Consider the following 22460-nt stretch of genomic DNA (forward strand, 5'->3'; position numbering starts at 1 on the left):
ATTTCTTTCGTTTTTACTTCTCCACATAGCAGAATTTTAGCCTTCATGCTGGGTTTCAAAGAGTCCAAATAAAACCAGCACACATTAAGCAAAACAGCCACATAAGACCTGTCCTTTATGTTTGAAGGAAAAGACTTTCAAAGTTCAGGAGGAGGTTTTTTAAAAGGCACTAAGTCTTGGGAAGGTTTTTTAAAGTCTATTTTAAAACATTGAGATTTATTCCCCACCATTCGTTGACATGAATGTGAACAGACACATGTATTTCTTCAAACAGAAGCAATGAAGTTGTTTCTTGAAATCTGCACACAATAATCTGTTGTTAAAACATCTCAGCTATGCAAGAATCTCAAAGAGTCACAAATTATCAAAGTTAAAAGATAAACCTATACTGTCTATCGTGCATTACAGGCAAGAATGATAGATTGGGCTCAGAGCTAGTTTCCAATTCTCAACATCCTGTTCTTACAATAGCGAATACAGCCATCTCTCAACCATAGGAAATAAGATTGTCAAGTTGCAGTAGACCCAAATGCTTCCACCTTCACCTAAGGGCATGCATACAGCATGAAGCATGGGTGCCCCCAGGATCCTTAATTAACTCTCTGGCACACGCAACCCTCAAGAGCGAGAGCTGCTATTTGAGACAAAAATCAATAATCGTAAACAGAAATATACGTTTTCCACACAGCCTCACGGGTGTCACCCAATTTCCAAAACCTCATCATCTTCTTTCCCCATACCACCTTCCTTTCTCACCCCTTGAAATTCAGAGCATATTCCATGGCCCTTTCATCCCCCAAGCAGCAAAGCCTTAAGTATCCGTCACCTGTGCTCTCATTCCATAAATCAGTTGCTTAGAAATATTAGCAACAGTGGATGGCTATGTATCGGCTACCACAGTGACAAGTTGTAAAAATGCACCACGGACGCGAAAATGTCGACTCTTTTGAAACTCAACTGGTAATTGGAATTCAGAGATAGTGCCCCACCATAAATCTGTACTTTGCAGCTGTCACTGGGAGTAAAAAGTCTGTCTTTTGACCGAGCAGGGACCCAAAGCCCATTACAGGGAGCACTTGCTTACACAGCTGTCAGCCTCCAGCCCCTTCGCCACTTGGAGGAGCGGGATCAGTTTCACATCAGTTTCACATCCAGCTATCCCCTCTCCCCGCTTGTCCTGGCCAACTTCACCTAGCAGATGCCTGGCAGAGCTGAAGAGGGTAGAACTCTTTCTATCAAATACGAAATCTGACTAACAGAGGCATAGCTTAGTAAGATACCCCAAGGAACACATTTTTGTTCCTGCTTGTCTCTCCCCGCCACCCCAGCCCCCAGTCCCTGATGCAAGGCCACCTAGGGACAAGGTAAAAGTGAAAGTTATAGGTCCCTAAGCAGACCACAGGGCCTACCTGCTTTGAATACATGTTTCAGGTGATTCTATTTCTAATTCTTTTCACTGGTCCACAGAGTTTGGTACTTACCACAGCCTCTGACCCTTAAAATAAATCAAACAGATGGCAAAAACTGGTGCCAGAATTCACATGGGGCTTTTTGTTTTGTTTGCAAATGGAAACCAAGTCTCTGTTTCTTGAGCCTTGCAGGTGCTCACCACTCCACCCTCCAAGCTATTGTTTCTGTCCACCAGGTGCTAAGGGCCATGAACTCCTCATGAGGCAGCACTTTTAGAGGAGAGGACGATCTGGTTGCCAACATCTGCCACAGAGCACAGATGGCCAGGCTAGGACTCAACAGCCAACCTGGTGACCATGTAGACACCCCAACTGAACACGTGGTTCAATGTCCACAGTGTAGAGACACAAATCAGGCATGTTCCAGAAAAGAAGTACTTATCCTTTATAAAGGCATTTGTATGAAAGGTCTTATCATGGTATGGGCAAAGGAGTAAACAAAATATAAAATTACACTAAATTGAGGAACCTGAAGTTGGACCAGGATGGGCTGGTCCATGTATATATGTGTGCTTCCTTTATAAAAATCAAAACAACCTTCTAAGCTTTATTTGGGGAATACAGGGTCCATGCCTAAGAACTCCTGTGGTCTTCATCACTCACAGAAGTATTCAGACCCTGTCGGCTCATCTCTCACCAATGAGCCACACAGAACCATTGCTGCTGGGCTGCAGGTAGACGTACTTGCATGCCAGGTTTCCAGTTTGCAGCACCTCTTCAAAAACAGATTCTAGCACTAAGAGCCTCAAGGTTTGGGTAACTGCAGTAACACTCACTAGAAAACAACCAGCTTTTTTACATAAGGAGCCATTTGGGACCACAGGTTCCAGGGCTAAGTACCTGGGGGCCTTGAAGTGCTTGGCCACCAGTGTGAGAAAGAACAACAAACCCTCCAGGGGAGAGGGGATTGAAGCAGCAGAGCTCTGAGGCGTGGGGGCTCACCCCTAGAGAGGCAGCATTACTCAGTTATAGAAAGTGAATTATCATCTTCATGCACAGACAACAAGCCCTCAATGGACTTTGTGCCAAGGAGCCGAATTCCTTTGGTTCACAGTAGTGGGGGCACACTGGTCTCAACAGGGAAAAAAATACCCATTGGGACTAAATCTCTAAAAGAAAGTCTGCAACTGGGGAAGTTAAATAGAAGATAGTAAGATATTCCAAGAACATAAGCCTCTTTAAAAAAAAAAAAAAAGCTTTCCTTCCTTTTACATGGCTTAAAAAAATAAATAACAGAAAAGAGGGAAGTTGCTACTCTACAGTCTCTCTCTAACCCAAGTTCCCATGTGGCCAGTGGCAGAAAAAAAAAAAAGATCTCTAAGGAAACTGAATAAAGTGGTAAATGTTCCTGAGAGTGAACGTATAAAATCAACCCAGAAGGAAGTCACACAGAATCACACACAAGCAAAGGCATTCAGGGGTCTTCAAACTGCCTGAGGCTATTTCAGTATCTAAAGAAAGAACACAAGCAGAGAGGTGGCCAACCATGAAAGCAGACCCAAACTGAAGTTTGGGAGGCCACCCCAGCTGTACCCAAGGCAGGGCAAGCCCCACCCCAGACTCACGCCTCCACGTAGCATTACCAGGTGCGAGGCTCCCACGCAGAATGCAGGAACCAGGCTGCCCCGGACCGGATGCCTCTGGACCTTCTGATCACACTGGCCAGCTCCTCGCTCTGTGCGTCCTTATTTACCAAGCAGTCTCCTGACTGCACCTGGCTTCCTCCTTGAAGATTTCCTACAGGGAGGAAATCTGCTAGTCAAAGAGTGCCAGTGGCCTTGAGTACATTTCCCACATTCAATCATCAAATTGGCATCTCTCTCCCCAGTCCCCAGAAACTTGCTAATTGCACCTGTCCCTGGGAGGTAGCTCTACTCTTCTGGAGCTGACAGTCTTTCTTCTGAGTCTGTTTTCACCCGCTGAGAGCTATTGAGATGCAGGCTTGTTCCTAGCTATGCCCTAGGCTTCACCACCTCTTCACCCCTAAATCTTCTCAAGGAAAACCAGGACCCCTCTTCCCCACATTTCCATCAGCATATAATGCAAATCTCATCAGGACAATTCATTTGTGGAAAGAAAGTCCAAGTTTGTTTATTAACATTTTTCTTTAAAAAACTTGTTTTTAATTTTCAAGCAATCTCAAAGTTACAAAAAAAAAAAGGCAACTAAAGTACAAAAAGCTTGCTTCCTTTCTGAAACACTTGAAAATAACTTGCCAAACAGAAGCCCATCACTCAATAACATTTCAGTGTGCATTTCCTACAACAGTGACATTCTCCTCCACAACCACAACAAAACCATCAATATCAGGAAATGAACATTTAATACACGCTGCATTTGCTCCTGGACACTATTCAAATTTTACCCAATGTTCCAGTGTTGTACTTTATAGCAGAGGGAGTCAGTTCATTCAGAATCACACAGTGCTTTTAAGCTGTTGTGCCTCTTTATGTGTGTGTGTGTGTTTATGCATGCTAAGTCACTTCAGTCATGTTTGACTCTTTGCGACGACGCTATGGACTGCAGCCTACCAGGCTCCTCTGTTCACGGGGATTCTCCAGGCAAGAATACTGGAGTGAGCTGCCATTCCGTTCTCCAGGGGACCTTCCCAGCCCAGATCGAACCTGTGTCTCCTGCATCTCATGCATTGGCGGGTAGATTCTTTATCACTGCGCCACCTGGAAAGCCCATTATATCCTTTAGCCTCCTTTATTCTAAAACATTATACTCAGTCTTTCCCTGATTTTTCTGACCTTGACGGTTTTTAAGATCACAGGCTGTTTATTTTGGATAAAGTCCCTCAATCTGGCTTTGTCTGATGCTTCCTCTGATTAAATTCAGGTTGTGGATTTCTGGCAGAAAATCATGGAAAAGTGATGCTACATCCTTTCCCTTGAATGTTATCAGGTGATCCATGATTTTGAACTGTCCCGTTGCTGGTTATGTTCACTTTTTTCCCTGGTTTGTGTGTGTGTGTGGTGTTCAAATCCCCACAAGTCCACGAAGATTGGCCTATCTAACCCAAAGACAGGCTGAGCAAGTGAGGGCCCAGGAGTACCTCGGTTTGTATTTGGTTGGCCAAAAAGTTCATTCAGATTTTTTTCTGTTACATTGTATGGGGAAACCCAAACAAACTTTTGGGCCAACTCTATATCTTCTCTGCCCTCTATCACAAACAGTGCTCCACTGCTCTGCCTCCCCCTTGTAGGGAACAGTAGTGATGGCAATGAAAGCAGATTTATAGAGATGGATTTACAGAAACGAGACATACAGAAAAGGAAAGAAGAGAGATGAGATGCTTTTGTGGGCAAATAACAGAATTCCTTAGGTCCTACTCACACAATTTTTCCCTACAAGTAAGTTGCATTCACTTCCTCAAGCAAAAAAGGTCCCCCTTCACTTATTCATTCACTCAATCTACAAAGAAATATATGGAGAGCCTCTCTGTTAGGCATGGGGACACCGATACACAGAGGACACCACCCTGCCCTGAAGGACAGAATGGTTATTTACAGAAATACCATAAACAACTACAGTGAGTTATTGAGGAGAACCTACTTCAGGTTCACAGGAAAGCAATCCAGCGTGGAGACTGGCTAGCTCAACACAGGCTGGCGTGTTCTGCTGAAAGCAGGTGTAAACAGATCCCAGGTCAGCCTGAGAGCAAAGCTGAGCTGCAGGAGACGACAGATTGGAGAAAGAGGTAGACAGGGACTGGGTCAGAAAGACCTTGGTAGGTTTAGCAAAAGTCTTCATTACTCATCCCTTAAGCCATGAAGAACCACTGAAGGATCTGAAGCCCAGTGGCAAAATCATGCAGATACTTTTACAACAATCTGAGGAACTATGTACAAAGAGGAAGAAGGGGAAACGGAAGGGAAGCTAAGTACACAGAATATATTGAGGAGAAAATTGCAGTCATCAGCCGGACCAGAGGCTGATGAGGGTTAATATGGGGCAGCAACAATGAGGAGGAAACAGGGACCAGATTCCATGGAAACACAGGATGCAATATCCAAGGGATTTTGCAGGAGCATGAGAAGCAGGAGATCAAGACATATCAGAAGTGCCTGGGGGCTTCTGGATTAAGTGGATATGAGTAGGGTGCTTTTAATCAGAATCCAGACTATAACAACAATAGATGTTGCTAATGACACTTCCAGACACAAAACCAATTTCCCAAACTCTTAAATCTGGTATCCTAGTGAATTTATACTCATCTGGGTTGGTAGAGGATTTCAAGGACTGTTTGCTGCTACGGATAGATACCACAGCATGCTGAGTTTCAGCCCCGGTATTTTAATTACATTTGAGTTCCTAACATTACCTACTGCTGTGATTATTGTGGGCATAGCTGGGAGTGATTGTACAGTAAGAGAAAGAGTGAGAGAGACATTTAAGACTTGTTCATCCTTGCCTCACTCACTGCCACCTACCACTTACACTTCCCTAATCATTTTCAGAAATGTTGGAGTTGAAGAAGCCTATTATTGACTTAATGACACAGCACACTTCTCATACATTTTTAAGTAATATGAATTATAACCAATTTTGTTTTGAGAACTTTAAGAGGTAGATCATGGCATCCAGTCCCATCACTTCATGGCAAATAGAAGGGGAAGCAATGGAAACAGTGACGACTTTATTTCACGGGTTTTCAAAATCACTGCAGATGGTGACTACAGCCATGAAATTAAAAGACGCTTGCTCCTTTGAAGAAAAGTTATGACAAGCTTAGACAACATATAAAAAGCAGATACATTACTTTGCCAACAAAGGTCCATATAGTCAAAGCTGTGTTTTTCCAGTAGTCATGTATGAATGTAAGCTGGACCATAAAGAAGGCTGAACGTCAAAGAATTGATGTTTTTGAACTGTGGTGTTGGAGAAGACTCTTGAGAGTCCCTTGGACTACAAGGAGATCAAACCAGTCTATCCTAGAGGAAATCAATACTGAATACTCATTGGAAGTCCTGATGCTGAAGCTGAAGCTCCAATACTCTGACCACCTGATGTGAAGAACTGACTCATTAGAAAAGATCCTGATGCTGGAAGATTGAAGATTGAAGGCAGGAAAAGAATGGGATGACAGAGAATGAGATGGTTGGATGGCATCACTGACTCAATGCACATGAGTTTGAGCAAGCCCCAGGAGATGGTTGATGATAGACAGGAAAACCTAGTGTGCTGGAGTCCATTGGGTCACAAAGAGTTGGACACGACTAAGCGACTGAACAGCAACAACAACAGGAGAAAAACTGAAAACACCCTACAATGCTCAAAAGCTAAGCTTAGGAACTGTACATTTACATGGTGAAAGATGAAAACTCTATGTTTGGCTGAAATCTAGAGGCAATTATGGTTCTTCTCCTCTCCCAACATTTTGTTTGTCCTGCTAATGTAAAGCAAACACCTCTGCTATATCTTATTTTAAACTACTTCTCTCTATACACCCAAAAAGCAAATATTCAGGTCTGAGGTAAGAGATGGGGACTTTCCAAGTACAAATCCATGCAATGAGTCAAAATAATTGCACAGACCTTTTACACACATTGTTTTTGATTTAAAAAACAAAAAACCCAACAGTATCATAGCTTTTCTGTAGGCAGTCTCAGCTCTTTTTCCTTTACTTATTTCTTCCTTTTATCTATATTCTTTGGTGCACAGTATTGGGTCACCCTCAGCCACACCTTGCCATCACTCACCTTGGTGAGAAGCATTTGAGTTTTCTGGGCAACACAGTGAAGTATATATAATCAGCAGTGGACCTTGATTCATATAAACCTGAGCTGATCTGGTGCCTCCACATTACACCCTGTCTACCCTAAACTAAGTCACTTGAACACTCTTAAGCCTGTTTTCCTAAGCACAGTGATGATAATGATAAGCTCACCTAAGAAGATTTATGTGAATATTAAATCACAATGCATGAAACAAAGATTCTCTCCTTGCCAAACTTTGGTCAGGCTCCCCCGAGCCCTCTGCTTCCGTCTCTGTCCTTGTAGAACCCAGTTTTAATAAGAATTCTGCTAAATTAGTTCAGAAAGAATTCTTACTATCTGATCAAATTCCTCATCCTCCAGTTGAACCGTGATCACCCTGGCCTGCCTTTAGCCAGAATCCTGTCAATGCTTGCTTGGTTTAGCAAGAATCCCATATTCTCAGCTTTCCCCCTTAGTGACTTTCCTTCTACTGTCCATTCCCCAGCCCTGCTGCACACGTGCATGCTCAGTCATGTCGACTCTTTGAGAACCCATGTACTGCAGCCTGCCATGCTCCTCTGCCCATGGGATTTTCCTTGCAAAAATACTGGAGTCGGTTGCCATGTCCTTCTCCAGGGAATACTCCTGACCTGGGAATCGAACCCATGTTTCTTGTATTTCCAGCGTTGCAAGCATATCCTTTACCCTCTGAGCCACCTGGGAAGTTCCCCCAACCCTGTTCCTCGGCTATAAATCTCCACTGTCCCTTGTTGCATTTGGTTGGAATTGAGCCTACTTCTTTACTGAGGCCTATTTTCCCCCTATTGCAATGGTTCCTGAGTAAAATTAGTTTCACAGCTTTAACTACCATCCAGTTCTGGTTTTACTGTGAAATGGGTGAAAGACTCTAACATTGTTCCTAGTGTAAACAAATTCCAAAATGTTATAAAATGACCCTTGTAAAATACTTACATATTAAAGATGCATTTAATTCCATGAGAAAACCAACAGAACAGAAATATTGTTTCAAAGGATTATAGGAGAAGATAAATATTTATATATAGTCACTGAAAGAAAGAATGCTGAAATTAGGTTGTTAAAGTAGATACAAACTTTGTTTAATGCCTTGCAGGGCATCAAAATTATACTTTTGGATTATCTTTTCTAATGAAAAAGAATCATTTGCATTGCACCATTTTCTGTAGGTATTCATCTACCCTTATAGACTTGTAAAATATTTTAACCAACAGTAAATAGTAAATCTAAGAAAAGCAAAGAAAGGCACACAGGCCTAGAGAATTAGCTAATCCTTGGGTAGGGATTATGTAATTCAGTATGACTTTGAAAGGACACAGAATCATCCTTTTGCCTGTTTCCACGTTTCAGGTATATACATATATTATTTATTTTTCTTTTTTTTTGTTCAGTCACTCAGTCCTGTCTGACTCTTTGCAACCCCATGGACTGCAGCCAGGGGTCTGCAGAGTATATACATATATATGTATATACCTTCTACACTAGAACATCACAAGTGTTCAATGTATTAGCCAGAAACTATTTTGAGAAAACTATATAGGAAATCCTATAGGACTCAAGTGCTGGAGAAGTCTCCTGAAAGTCCTTTGGATAGCAAGGGGATCAAACCAGTTAATCTTATGGGAGATCAACCCTGAATATCCACTGGAAGGACTGATGCTGAAGTTGAAGCTCCAGTATTTTGGTCATCTAATGCGTATAGACAACTCGTTGGAAAAGTCCTTGATGCTAGGAAAGATCGAGGGCAGAAGGAAAGAGGGCATCAGAGGATGAGATGGCTGGATGGCATCACCGAAGTAATGGACGTGAACTTGGGCAAAACTTTGGGAGGTGGTGAGGGACAGGGAGTCTTGGCGTGCTGCAGTCCCTGGGGTTGCAAAGAGTTGGAGAGGGTGACTGAACAACAACAGAAGAAGTAATAAGAGGAAAGTTCATAGCATCAAATGATCTCATTAAATAAGAAACAAAAGGAGAATAAAAATGACTGCATCATGTTATGAAGGAATATTTGTCTAAATCTGATAATATAACCCTAAGACAGAATGGTATAGACTGAAGATAGGGATTTTCATGAGAAAGAAACAAACTGGGTAGAAATATAAAATTAGTCATACTCTAACCATAATGATGGAGAAGGCAATGGCACCCCACTCCAGTACTCTTGCCTGGAAAATCCTATGGACGGAGGAGCCTGGTAGGCTGCAGACCATGGGGAAGCGAAGAGTCGGACAAGACTGAGCGACTTCACTTTCACTTTTCCCTTTCATGCATTGGAGAAGGAAATGGCAACCCACTCCAGTGTTCTTGCCTGGAGAATCCCAGGGACCGGGGAGCCTGGTGGGCCGCCGTTTATAGCGTCGCAGAGTTGGACACAACTGAGGCGACTTAGCAGCAGCAGCAGTAACCATAATGAACAGAGTAGAATGTCTGCAAAATGTATAGCCAACTGAATTTTATTTAACTTACTTATATGTTAAAACAAGACTCAAGGGAAACTCTAGATGCTTTTTTATAATTTTTTTTTTAACTTTTTGGAAAATTTTTATTTCTTTTTTTTAATTTTATTTTATTTTTAAACTTTACATAATTGCATTAGTTTTGCCAAATATCAAAATGAATCCGCCACAGGTATACATGTGTTCCCCATTCTGAACCCTCCTTCCTCCTCCCTCCCCATACCATCCCTCTGGGTCGTCCCAGTTATAGTATAAAATTTCTTAATTTCATTTCTTCTTTCTCTTTCTATCCCTTTGGATAGCAATGCTTAAAATACTTGATGCTCGAAATAGGAAGATTCGATTCAGTTATCAAAGATTAAGAAAGTTGAAGGGTGATTCATGTCGATGTATGGCAGAAACCAACACAGTATTGTAAAGCAATTATCCTCCAATTAAAAATAAATACCAGAATACTTCTTCTTCTGAAAACCCTATAATTAAACTTTAACAAAAATTATTACGAAGGAAAAAAAAAGAAAGTTGAAGGAAGGTTCAAGCTCAGCTTTGAAACAATATTTGAGGAATATGTCTTCCCTGGTGGCTCAGATGATAAAGAATCCTCCTGCAATGCAGCAGACCCAGGTTCAGTCCCTGGGTTTGGAAGATCCCCTGGAGAAGGAAGTGGCCACTCACTCCAGTATTCTTGCCTGGATAATCCCATGGAAAGAGGAGCCTGATGAGTTACAGCCCATTGGGTTACAAAGAGCGGGACATGATTGAGTGACTAACACTTGAGGAATACATAGGGTAAAAGTAATGGTTATAAAAGATATCTGTAAGACAGTCTCATTTGGTAGCACAGGTACACCAACAGGGTTATGAACAGCATGATTGTGAAAACAGAGTTGGAATCTGCACATCCATTTACCAGTGATTTTCCTGTAGGCAGCCCACATCACCTCTCTGAACATCAACTGTCTCATCAACATGGCCAATAATATACATTTCATTAAGACTCCTTTGAGCATTAAATGAGCTCACGTCACACAAACTCCAGTCTAGTCCTTGACACATGGTAGACACCAGAGAATAAGTACTACCTTTTTATGCCCCCAGGGTCATTTTTTTTTGGAGGAGGGATGTCTAAATACATGAAAAGCAGTAAAGGACTTTTGAACTGTATTCTAAGTAACCTAGAAAGTAAGGAGGTTTATTTTTTTATTTTTATTTTCCCTTCCTATCTCCAGGACTTTCAAGTTTCTTTCACAGGAAAATCCAATCTATATATTAATTTTAAAGTTTTTAATTAACCACGACACACTCTTTCTTCTGAAGCCCTGTTTGCTGCTTAATTCAAGTAACAGGATAAGAAAACTCAGATGGCAACCAAAAAGGGACTGATTTCACCAACCTTTTTTATCTTTCTGCTTTGTTTCCATTATTTTATTTACCTCGTGACATATGATTCCTGGACCCTTGAAACAAATGAAAACTTTTCTAAGTAAGGAAGCCAAAAGGGGAAAAGTTTCCTCCCCCAGGGAAACAAGAAAGAAGGGCAAGAAATCAGAAGATAGCACGGGCTCTGGTGTATCGCTGCTATTGTCACATCACGGTCTTCCAGCCTCACGTTCACGCATAAATCCCTCCTGGAAAATGACAGAAAGGATGATCTTAACGGAGACACACTGATACTTCTTGGACTCAGTCCCCCGAAAGATGTGATAAACAAGTCTGTGCCCTCTGTGTGTGTCCCTTGATCACCACCTCCATCCTCAACCCAGAGGCACAGCGGGGAGCTTCCTTCAAGAGTCCCTATTGCATTCCTGGGCTCCTTTCTGGGAAGCATCACACTCAGCTTAAGATTCTGACCTCCTAAGAGAATCATCCCCACCTTGCAAGCATATTCTAACCCAGTGCCAATTTGAGATACATTGGATCACTAGAGAGAGCTGGTCCAAACACAGCTTCATTAATGCTGATACTTAATGTGTCAAGGAGCAGCCCCCTCACATAAATCCTCATCAATCCAACAACTGCTGGCCAGACATGTGCCCCTGAGACTCTCCAGCCTGGACATCACATTCTGCCACTTGGCTGGACAGAATTCTTCAGTCCCCAGCTGGTTTATTCCCTCCCATCTGCAACCCAACTCCATCCAAGAAGCACATCCATCCAGGTTCAGGCCCCTCCTCCATCTGCCTTGCCTCAATGTCATTACCCACCGGGCTCTGCCAGGACAGGACAAGGAGGGCTGGGAGCACACCCTTGATTCAACTCACTGAGCAAACTCCTGGGGGGAAGAAGGGTGGGAGGAAAATTATTTTCTTCCAAGACTTGGGGAAATAGAGCGTCAGGCAATTTTGATCTAAATGTCACAATGTGCCAGCCCATCATATCCTCTACTTCAGCCTAGTCCAGATAGAAAGAGAACCCAAGTACTCTGACTGTAAGCCACTGTGAAACTGTGTGGGAAAAGAGGAAAGACTGAACTTTTTATCTTTTCCTTCCAGTAGACAGACATCCACCATCCTTTTGGACAAGGCATGGCACTGTGCTATACATAAAAGGAATAAGCTGAGTGACTGCTTCCACAGAGGCCAGAAACCCTATTATCTGAAGTTTCTTGTAGTACCATTACTCCAACATCTTGAGCAGATTTTCACACGTCCTTTAAAGGACCCATTTCCTCTAAAATTCTCAATCTTCAATTTGCTGTGACTTCCCTGGTGATGTTAGTGGTGAAGAACCTGCCTGCCAGTGCAGGAGACATGAGACATGGGTTCGATCCCTAGGTTGGGAAGATCCCCTGAAGGAGGGCATGGCAATCCACTCCAGTATTCTTGTCTGGAGAATCTCATGAACAGAGGAGCTGATGGGCTACAGTCCATGGGGTCGCACAGAGTCAGACACGACTGAAGCGACTTAGCAGGAGCAGTGGCAAAATGGGGAAAATACTGTACTCCCACTGCAGGTATTGGCATAAACTCTCTTTCCCCTAGGGTTGATGTGAAGATTAAATATTTAAAATATGCAAATTATCTGACCCAAAAGAGTATTCCAAAAATTGATCCTTCTCTCTTTTCCCTGCATTTATGTGAGATATGCCAATTAACTGCAAAAGGGTAGAGGAACTGACTTAGTGGCAAATGTTCAGGCTTCTGGGAAGACTACAGCTCCAGCTCTGCCATTTCTACTGCAAAATGTAATAACCTCTGCTTTGAAGGGAGTTATGCATCATAATGAGATGATACAGGACTGTGTAGAACATCAGATGGCATATGCTCACTTAGAACTGAGGCCCTTTGTCTTGCACACAGCAGGGTTCCTCTGTCTAAACTCTGAACCAATAAGACCTGAAAAGCAACACGCAGCCCAGGATCAGGGGGGGCATTCCTGGATGGAATCAGCATCAGCATGCTGTCCATTTATCACAAAGTACTGTGCAAACTACGAAGCCACTGGAATTATTAAAAAAAAAAAAAAAGTCAGCTTCACTTAGCAGTCAATTCATCAATTTGTCCTTAGGGAGCACAGACCTAGTTTGTTTGTTAGGTTGTTTTCCTTTTCTTCTGCCAGTTTCTTTGAGAAACGGGGCTTCCCTGGTGGCTCAGCTGGTAAAGATTCTGCCTGCAATGTGGGAGACTTGGGGACCTGGGTTCGATTCCATTGAGAAATAATTGACAATTTAAGGTGTACAGCATAATGGTTTGACTTATATACATCATGAAGTAAGTTTAGTGAACATCCATCATCTCATATAAGATACACAATTAAAGAAATGGAAAAAAATTGCTTTCCTTGTAATAAGAACTCAGGATTTATCCTCTTAACCTTCATATATAACATATGGTGGTACATATGGTGGTGTGAATTACGTTCACCATGTTGTACATTACATCCCTAGTACTTCCTTATGTTTCATTGAAAGTGAAAGTCGCTCAGTCATGTTAGACTCTTTGCAACCCCATGGACTGTAGCCCATCAGCTACAGTGGGAAGCCCAAGAATACTGGACTGGGTAGCCTATCCTTTCTCCAGTGGATCTTTCCAACCCAGGAGTCGAACTGGGGTCTCCTGCATTGCAAGCAGATTCTTTACCAACTGAGCTATCAGGGAAGTCCTTACTTACTTACTTCCTTACTTAAGTACTCACTTATCTAAAAACTGGAAGTTTTGACTACCTTCATCCAATTCCCACTTCCCCCATGCCTCACCTTTGGTAACCACAAAGCTGATCTCTTTTTTTGTGTGTGAATTTGTTTGCTTGTTTTTGACGTATAATTGATCTACAATACTATGCTAGTTCTTGTTATACAAAATAGTGATTTGATATTTCTGTACATTTCAAAATTATCACCACAAATCTATTACTATTGATAGTAAATCTATTTGATCTGTCACCATACCAAGATACAATTATTGACTGCATTCCCCATACTATACATTTCATACCCCTGACTCACTTATTTTGCAACTGAAAGTTTGTACCTCTTAATCTCCCTCACCTATTTCTCTCCTGCCTCCGTCCCCTCTGGCAACCACCTGTTCATTCTCTGTATCTATGACTTTGTTCCTATCTTGCTATATTTGCTCATTTGTTTGTGTTTTTTAGATTCCACAGTCAGTGAAACTACGTAGTATTTGTCTTACTCTGTGTAACTTATTTCACTTAGCATAAATACCCTCTAAGACCATTCATGTTGTAGCAAATGGCAAGATTTTATACTTTTTAATGGCTGAGTAATATTCCGTGTGTGTGTGTGTGTGTGTGTGTGTGTGTACAGTAGTTCTGTTTTTAATATTTTGAGAAATCTCCATACTGTTTTCCATACTGGCTGCACCAATGTACATTTCAGCCAGTGTACATGAGGGGGCCCTTTTCTCCACATGCTCACCAACACTTCTTATTTGTCTCTTTTTATAACAGCCATTCCAACAGGTACTAGGTGATATCTCACTGTGGTTCTGGTTTGCATTTCCCTACTCTTTCCTGGAGCATCCCCATGGACAGACGAGCCTGGCAGGCTACAGTTCAGGGGTCACCAAGACTCAGACATGACTGAGCGACTAAGCACAGCACAATGATTAGTAATGTTGAGCATCTTTTCATGTGCCTGCATGTCCTCTTTGGAAAAATGTCTATTAAAATCCTCTGCTCATTTTTTAAACACAGACCTATTTGTGGTTTTTTTAAATATATTCTCTTTTCCTAAAATTTCATAAAATCACTTCAGGGGATAAATATTAATTACAAAGCATTTTAACTGAAATAATTTTAAAAGCCCACAACATTTTTCACTATAAATGAAATAGCTACATCAAAGGTAAAATCTCCATCTGAAAAGCCCCCCCAATTTCACATAAATATGGAAAAGAGTTCAAAAAGGATAGGAGAGAACACAAAACTATCCTTTTCAATTACAGGGACATTTGATTAATTTTGCTTGAAAAGATCAAGGAAGATCAAATTTTCACCTTTTAGGGGTAACACTCAGGCTGTTGACTACTGTTTTATCTTCTACCTCCAAATGCATCTCCTTGTCAAGGAAGAAGTAAGATTTAAACCACTTTACAAATGGCAAAGTCCTCCTCCTTTAGGACAGAGGACAAAAATCTATGCACAACATGTGCATCTGGTAAAATTTTCAAGGCAAAAATCCTAAGAATTTTATGAAACACTGAGGAGGAGACTGATAGCTTTGTCTTACTTTGGTCCAAAACTTTGACTCTCAGAACTGAAACATTCACCATCATCTAATCCAGACTGCTTTCATCCTTAATTTTAGCTGTAGAAGCCTTATCCAAAGGAAACCCTTCAGCAGCCCTAATCTGTGAGGAAGCTGGAAGAGTGCTTATCAAGGAAGAAGTGGGAGGCCAGAGCCTGGCTCACTCTCCCCGCCCCCCCACACTCCCTCTACAGGGACCTCTAAGCTCATCTTCAGACAGTCTGGGCTCAAGGAAACATAGTTTGAAAGTAATTGATACCACATATCATATCACAGATTAATGAGGATGCTAAGGCCAAAAAAGGGACAAGTAGCTCCTACAATAGTCCCCGCGATAAATGAGGGCTGGTCAAACACTCAAGGGGCTCAGAAAAGCCACTTCCTGGCCTCTGTGCAGCTACAATGACTAAATGACCCATGTGAGCCCCAAAAAAAGACATCAGAGGAAATCTGCTAAAGGTCATTTTTCTAATACAAGAGACAAAGGGAGAGGAGAACTGCTGGTGTTTCCCCTTCCTCTTTCTTTCTGCTACGGCTGTGAGGTCATAGTGCCTGGTGCTACAGCAGCCATCTTGAGACAATGAAGCATGAAAAAAAGACAAAAGGCCAACATATTCATTATGGTTGAGCAGAAGAAAAGATCTTGGGTCCCTGATGATTCCCCTCAGCTACTTGATGAATCTGAAGCCACCTGGCCCTGACTTCTGGTTAAGTAAGTCATAAATGTCCTTACAGTAAGAGACTCTTGGCCAGGTCTTCAACTACTGTATTCTACCTAATATAAACGCTTCTCCAGATATTTCAGAATCAAGTGTACTACACATTAAGCAGCACCTACATTTCCCCACAAATTATCTCTAAGCTCTGCTCCCAAACCAAAGTCATGTGGAAAGTTCAAAGCAAGGAGAGAAGGTACAGTCAACCTGGAAGACAGTCTGGCATCTTCTTACAAAGCCAAACTCTTAGTCTATACCATAGAACCCAGCAACTGTGCTGGAATATCAAAGCATAACATAATGCGGATGAATCTTAAATGCATATTTCTAAGTGAAAGGAGTCAGTGTGAAAAGGCTATAGACAGTTTGATTTCAACTACATAACATTCTGGAAAGGCAAAACTATAGGAACAGTAAAAAGATCAGAAGGTGTGTAGCTGTCAGGGGTCGGGAGGATGGGGATGCAGGTAGAAGGGACGGGAGAGCAGAGTGATGAACAGAGAGAGCACAGGAGATTTTCAGGGCAGTGAAACTATTTTGTATGCTTTTATAATGCTGGCTACATGACATATGCAGTTGTCAAAACCCATAGAATGTACAACACAAAGAGAGAACCTTAATGTAAACTGCAGACATTAATGGATATTAATGTATCAATATTGGTTCATTAATTTTAAAAGATGTAAGATGTTGCTAGTAGGGAAAACTGTGTGCAGAAAAGGGAAGTATATTGGAACTCTCTGTACTATCTGCTCATTTTTTTCTGTTAAATCTAAAACTGTTCTAAAAAACAAAGTCTATTAATAGAAAAAAAGGAAAAGGAAAGAGGGAACTACTAGGAGAGGGGAACAATTCCCAAAATTATGTTTTTTGGTTTCTGTTTTTTTTTTCTCAAATCAGTACAGAAATTCATCCAATTTAAGGAGTGTGTGGGAAGGTTTGAATGAGCATCTTCCATCCTCACTGGTCTACAAAATACCTCTCTCCCTTCCACCAAGACCCATCTCTGAACTTGACCCTGGGTGGCTCCTCCCCTTCACCTTCACTTCACTCCAACGAGTGCACTTTACTGCCCATCTGCTCTGTCAGCTTTCCAGGGCATCCCTAGGGTCCTCAGCTTATTTTTACTTCTGATAATGATATCTGTGGAAAAGGAGGCATCCTTCAAATGTGTCTCCACATTAATGGAAGTAACATCCTAGTAAATAATAGATAAATTCCCTGGGGCCCTTCAGGTTGTTTACATTAGGGTTATCTCATACCCAAACACTGTCCAACCACTCCCCAACTGCAGCATCTTGAATTCCAATCAGTGTTGAGATCTAGCTTCTCTGTGGAAAGGTAAGTAAGGATTCTGAATTCAGCACAAATAGAAGGAGGTCTCATACTCCAGTCCCAAAAGTTTCCTAGATCTTTTTTTTTTCTTCCCATAGTTTTCTATGGCATCTCAAAGGCTGGTTTAAAAGTTCAGTACTAAAGCGACTGAGGCTGTGGCTGGATAATTGTTTTGATGAAAAAACAAAATATTTATTAAAAAAAAATCAGCTATTAGTTGGCTCAGATTTCTTCCCTGTTTTTCTGCCTTTTTCATCTTTTCTGAATAAAATGCAAATGGGCACATGATCAGGAGTCCTCCCTAAAAGTGTGGACACTATGAAATTGGCCCCAGAAGGAGGCATTTGCTGAGCAAGCATTCCCTGGGGAGCAGTCACTGTGGCCAGATCAATGAAGCTTTGGTAATGGGGCCACCAGCTCAGGGCTGAAATGCTTGTGTAACACAACATAACTTGGGGGTGACAATGGGATTTTATCCAAATCAATCATTCCCACCAGTAGGGCATGGGTGTTTTAAATACATCTAGACCAAACAACAAGAATGAATACTAACTAACAATTCTTCCCCAAAGGTCAGGCTTTCTCAGGGTTCCTGGCCTTAGCACATTGAGTTCCCTCTGCCTGGAGTGGCTTCCCCTTTCAGCCCAAGCCAAGCCTCATTACCATCCTCACCCCCAATCTCTGTCATACTCACACATTTTTCAGGATACAGCAGGAATGTTCCTCCTTTGGGAAAACCTGGAATTTACCCAAAGTGGTTATTCAATTCTTCCTCTCTGCCCCCTATTCTCTGCATGTGTCTCCTTTCTCAACGACTGTTAGCAAATCTTTGTCTTCACTTGACAGAGGGTTCCAAAGGCAGGGCATTCCTCTTAGTTCTCTTTCTAGCTCCAGCCATGTGACAGTATGCTGCCCATAGCAGGTTATCAGCAGATGCCTACTCAAAACACAGATCACAGAAGAAATGAACACACAGTATCCTGCATACAGTGGCTGTAAAAAAAGCCTCGAAACAGAATCTCTTTCAGCAAGAAATATTTTTTCAGCTTGACAAAATATTAACATGCATTTTATGCATCATTTAGCATAAAAATAAGCTCACAGAGTTTAACTCTGGGGAAAGCCGGCTTATCTGCGGTTATTCTCCCAAATCACAAAATAAAACAAATACATTTCCATGTTGTTTTGACTGACACAAATACCTGTGATGAAATGAATTGCACAGAAACACAATGCTAGCCTTGAAAGTAATAAGTTTCTTCATTTCATATCTGAGGCAATCATACAGCAATTAAACTTGCTTGTGCGTGGGGCACTGAAATCATGTCTGGCATGCTTACTGGGACTCAGGATGCTGGGTTCGTTCATTAATGGGGATGAGGTTTTTGGGAAGACAGGCTTATTAGAGTCAGGACAGTTATAACAGAGACAGGCATGACCTCTTCCAGTCTGGAGGCCTTACGGAGAAAACCACATGTCCCTCAGGGGACAGTGCCCACGCTGTTCTGCCCCCGAGGGTCAACTGTCTGGTCTCAACAGCTGGCCTCCAAGAATCTCACCTCAAGAGGGGCAGACCTTGGGAGCATGGATCAAAATTCACCAGGAAGCGCACCCAAATAAGGGAAATATTGACACTTCCTTCCCTGCTTAGTAATTCCCAGGTCTGCTGAGGCTACGAGCAGAATTAGGAAACTAAACTTAAGATGCAGAGGAGATGAGAAAAACAAAGGACTAGATGCTGCTAGGATTTTGTCTTTTGCTCATTACATCTCAGGGTTCACTCCATCATTCATGCAAACACCTGTGTACCCTCCTCGGTTTAGGTCCTGTGCCTAACATAACCAGTTCAGTAAACAGCCATCTTCTTGAGGTGGCTGGTGAAAAGAAAATATTGCAAGAAGGAAATCTATACTGTCAAAATCTTTCTTTTTTTTTTCTCTATACATTTCCTGCCTTCATTGCCAATACGAAAGATTTCCATTTGATTTGCTCCTGAATTCAAAATGATAAAACAATTTAAGATATAAAACAATCAGGCAGAAAAATATTCTTAGTGAAGAAAAATAAAGGTAAGAAAGAAGTAAGAAAATATTCTTAGTCTCGTTTTTCCACCTTTAAAATATGTGTTGACTAGAAAACTCCAAAGGTCCTTCCGGGTTTAAAACTTGATGACTCGCTAGTAATCAGGAAAATGTAAATTAAAACAGCAATAAGATAGCATGTTCATCTTTCAGATGAACAAAGGTTAAAGAATTCTACAATATCAAGTGTCAGAATGTGGTGTAAATAGGATCGCACATACTGCCAACTGGGAGTATAAGTTAATATAACTTGTTTGGAAAGCAATTTGGTCATATATAGTGAAGTCAAACAAATTCTGTGGGCCAATTATTCAGTATCTAGGATGATCACATACATGCTCAGGGTGACATGGATGAAAATAATCACCAAGGAATAGTTTTCTATGGCAAAATTAGAAACAACTTACATGCTCATCAATAGATAAATAAAATGTGATACAGTCTAAAGGGAGCTTCCCAGGTGGTGCTAGTGGTAAAGGACCTGCCTGCCAACGAAAGTGAAAGTAAAGTCACTCAGTCGTGTCTGACCCTTTGTGACCCCATGGACCGTAGCCTACCAGGCTTCTCCGTCCATGAGGAAGAATACTGGAGTGGGTTGCCATTTCCTTCTCCAGGGGATCTTCCCAACCCAGAGACTGAACCCGGGTCTCCTGCATTGTAGGCAGACGCTTTACCGTCTGAGCCACCAGGGAAATCTTGTAATAGATGCGGGTTTGACGCCTGGATTGGAAAGATCTTCTGGAGAAGGAAACAGCCACCCACTCCACTGTTCTTGCCTGAAGAATCCCATGGACAGAGAAGCCCAGTGGGCTACAGTCCACGGGGTCACAAAGAGTCAGACACGACTGAAGTAACTTAGCAGCACGCATGGTCTAAAGGTGACCCAATATACACCAATTAAATATAAATAAACATTGGAGAAGGAAATGGCAACCCACTCCAGTGTTCTTGCCTGGAGAATCCCAGGGACAGAGGAGCCTGGTAGGCTGCCGTCTATGGGATCACACAGAGTCGGACACGACTGAAGCAACTTAGCAGCAGCAGCAAACTATAGCTATATACGTGGCTGAATCTCAAAAATATTAACAAATGGACAAAAGATGAAGATCAATACATACATACTATACCATTTAGGCAAATTAGGCAAAAATAATACTAACGTATCCTTCGAGGATATATGTATTTGTTTATACATATATGTATATAAACGTCTATATATACATACAGATTATATATAGACATATTATATGTGTCTGAATATATAATATACAGACATATTATATAAAATCAGTGGTCGTCCAACAGTAGTGGTTCTTCTTCCCCTAGGGTCAATTGACAATGTCTGGAGATATTTTTCTTTGACAAAATGTGAGCAGAGGGTGCTACTAGAGAGAGTAGTGGCCAAATATTCTGATAATTTCCTATAATCCAAGGAACAACCCTCCAACAACAAAAAATTATCTGGCCTAAAATGTCAATAGCGCTGAGGTTGAGAATCTCTGCTTGAGAACTTTGAAATATAATGGTCGTTACATATCAATTATTTAACTAATAATTTCCCAGCACAAATTTAACTTTCTCAGCATATATAAACCTCTTTAGTGGCCACTGGCTAGAGTTGGAAGGCAGTAAGCTCCAAGACACAAAATGCCATGCTTCCTTTTCTTTAAAATAAAATTTAAAAATCACCAGTAGGTTCTGAAATACATTTTTTTGTCTTTTGAAATGAGAGATTAAAATGTTCCCAACATCCACAATCAATATCTTTCATGGGTTCCAACACTATGGTCAAACACCATTCATCAGGCCTGAAACAGGCTCACATTCACAAGGACTCCTTCCTCCCTGCATCTCGTGTTCTCTCTCATGACTCTTCCACTTCCTCACAGTGCTATCATTTGCTGGCTAGTAAATACCCAAGGGTACTTCATTGGAAAAATTATTTGTAAATTATGTTTCAGTAAATTGAATCATGTTTTAAATGAACTAAAGTAGGTCACCACTTAAAGGAACTTGCTAATAAACATTAAGTGACATTATAATAATATACGTATCTATTATACGATGCAAATAATAATGAAAGCCTGTTTTTTTCTGCTGTGTAAGGACTCATGAGTACATTTCAGGATCTGCAGCAAAGCACACGAATATTGAAGTCAAGCCTGTCCCAAGTTTCCAGTGTTCTCACTTTACTCAACTTCACTAAACGGTACCTTTTTGCATTACCCATTGCAAACCTTGCAGTGCAGTGTGCAAACGTCGTCTATATGTACAATGGAATCTTACTCAGCCTCTGAAAAGAAGGCAATCCTCTCACATGCTACAACACGAATGAATCTTATGGACATGATGGCAAGTGAAATAAACCAGTCACAAAAGGACGAATGGTGCATGATTCTATTTACATGAGGGAGTCAAACTCTTAGAAACAGAAAGAAGAAAGTAGAACAGTGGTTGCCACGGGTTGGGAGGATGGAGAACAGGGAATGGGAGTTGTTGTTAAGTAGGTATAGAGATTTAGTTCAGATATATAAGCAGTCTATTGCACAAGAGTGTTCATATAGTGAACAGCACTGAACTACACCCAGATGGCGCTAACTGCAAAGAACCTGCTTGCCAGGGAAGGAGATGTAAGAGACACAGGTTCTAACCCTGGGTCAGGAAGATCCCCCAGAGGAGGGCATGGCAACCCAGACTGCGGTATTCTTGCCTGGAGAATCCCATGGACAGAGGAGCCTGCCAGGCTTCAGTTCATAGGGTCACAAAGAGTCAGACACAGCTGAAGTCACTTGGTACACACAGCACAGCACTGAACTAAACACTTGAAAATGATTAAGATGATAAATTTTACATTATGTTTTTTTAACCACAATAAAAAAGCTTTTAAAACATCAGAAGCAGGACCTTCAGAAAACATTCTAGAAGTTTAAACGTTGATTACAGGTCTGGTTGTGACAC

The 22460-nt window shown here is 41.5% G+C and overlaps 1 protein-coding gene across 4 annotated transcripts in view; it reads right to left on the reverse strand.

The window, feature by feature from the left end:
- The window catches only part of ELMO1 (engulfment and cell motility 1), a 585897-nt gene that overhangs the window by 516855 nt on the left and 46582 nt on the right, over nt 1–22460 (reverse strand). For 2 of the 4 annotated variants that reach the window (XM_086398483.1, XM_086398482.1), the window contains exon 2: nt 3053–3206. The exons of the other annotated variants lie outside the window; for them this stretch is intronic. The gene's annotated coding sequence lies outside the window, so the exon portion shown is untranslated. The remainder of the gene's footprint in view (nt 1–3052; nt 3207–22460) is intronic. 4 annotated transcript variants of the gene reach the window in all.

This window comes from Bos grunniens, chromosome 4, assembly GCF_055505025.1.
Source record: "Bos grunniens cultivar Pamir isolate PY7600 chromosome 4, Bosgru_T2T1.0, whole genome shotgun sequence".
In the NCBI taxonomy this organism is placed as follows: Eukaryota; Metazoa; Chordata; class Mammalia; order Artiodactyla; family Bovidae; genus Bos; species Bos grunniens.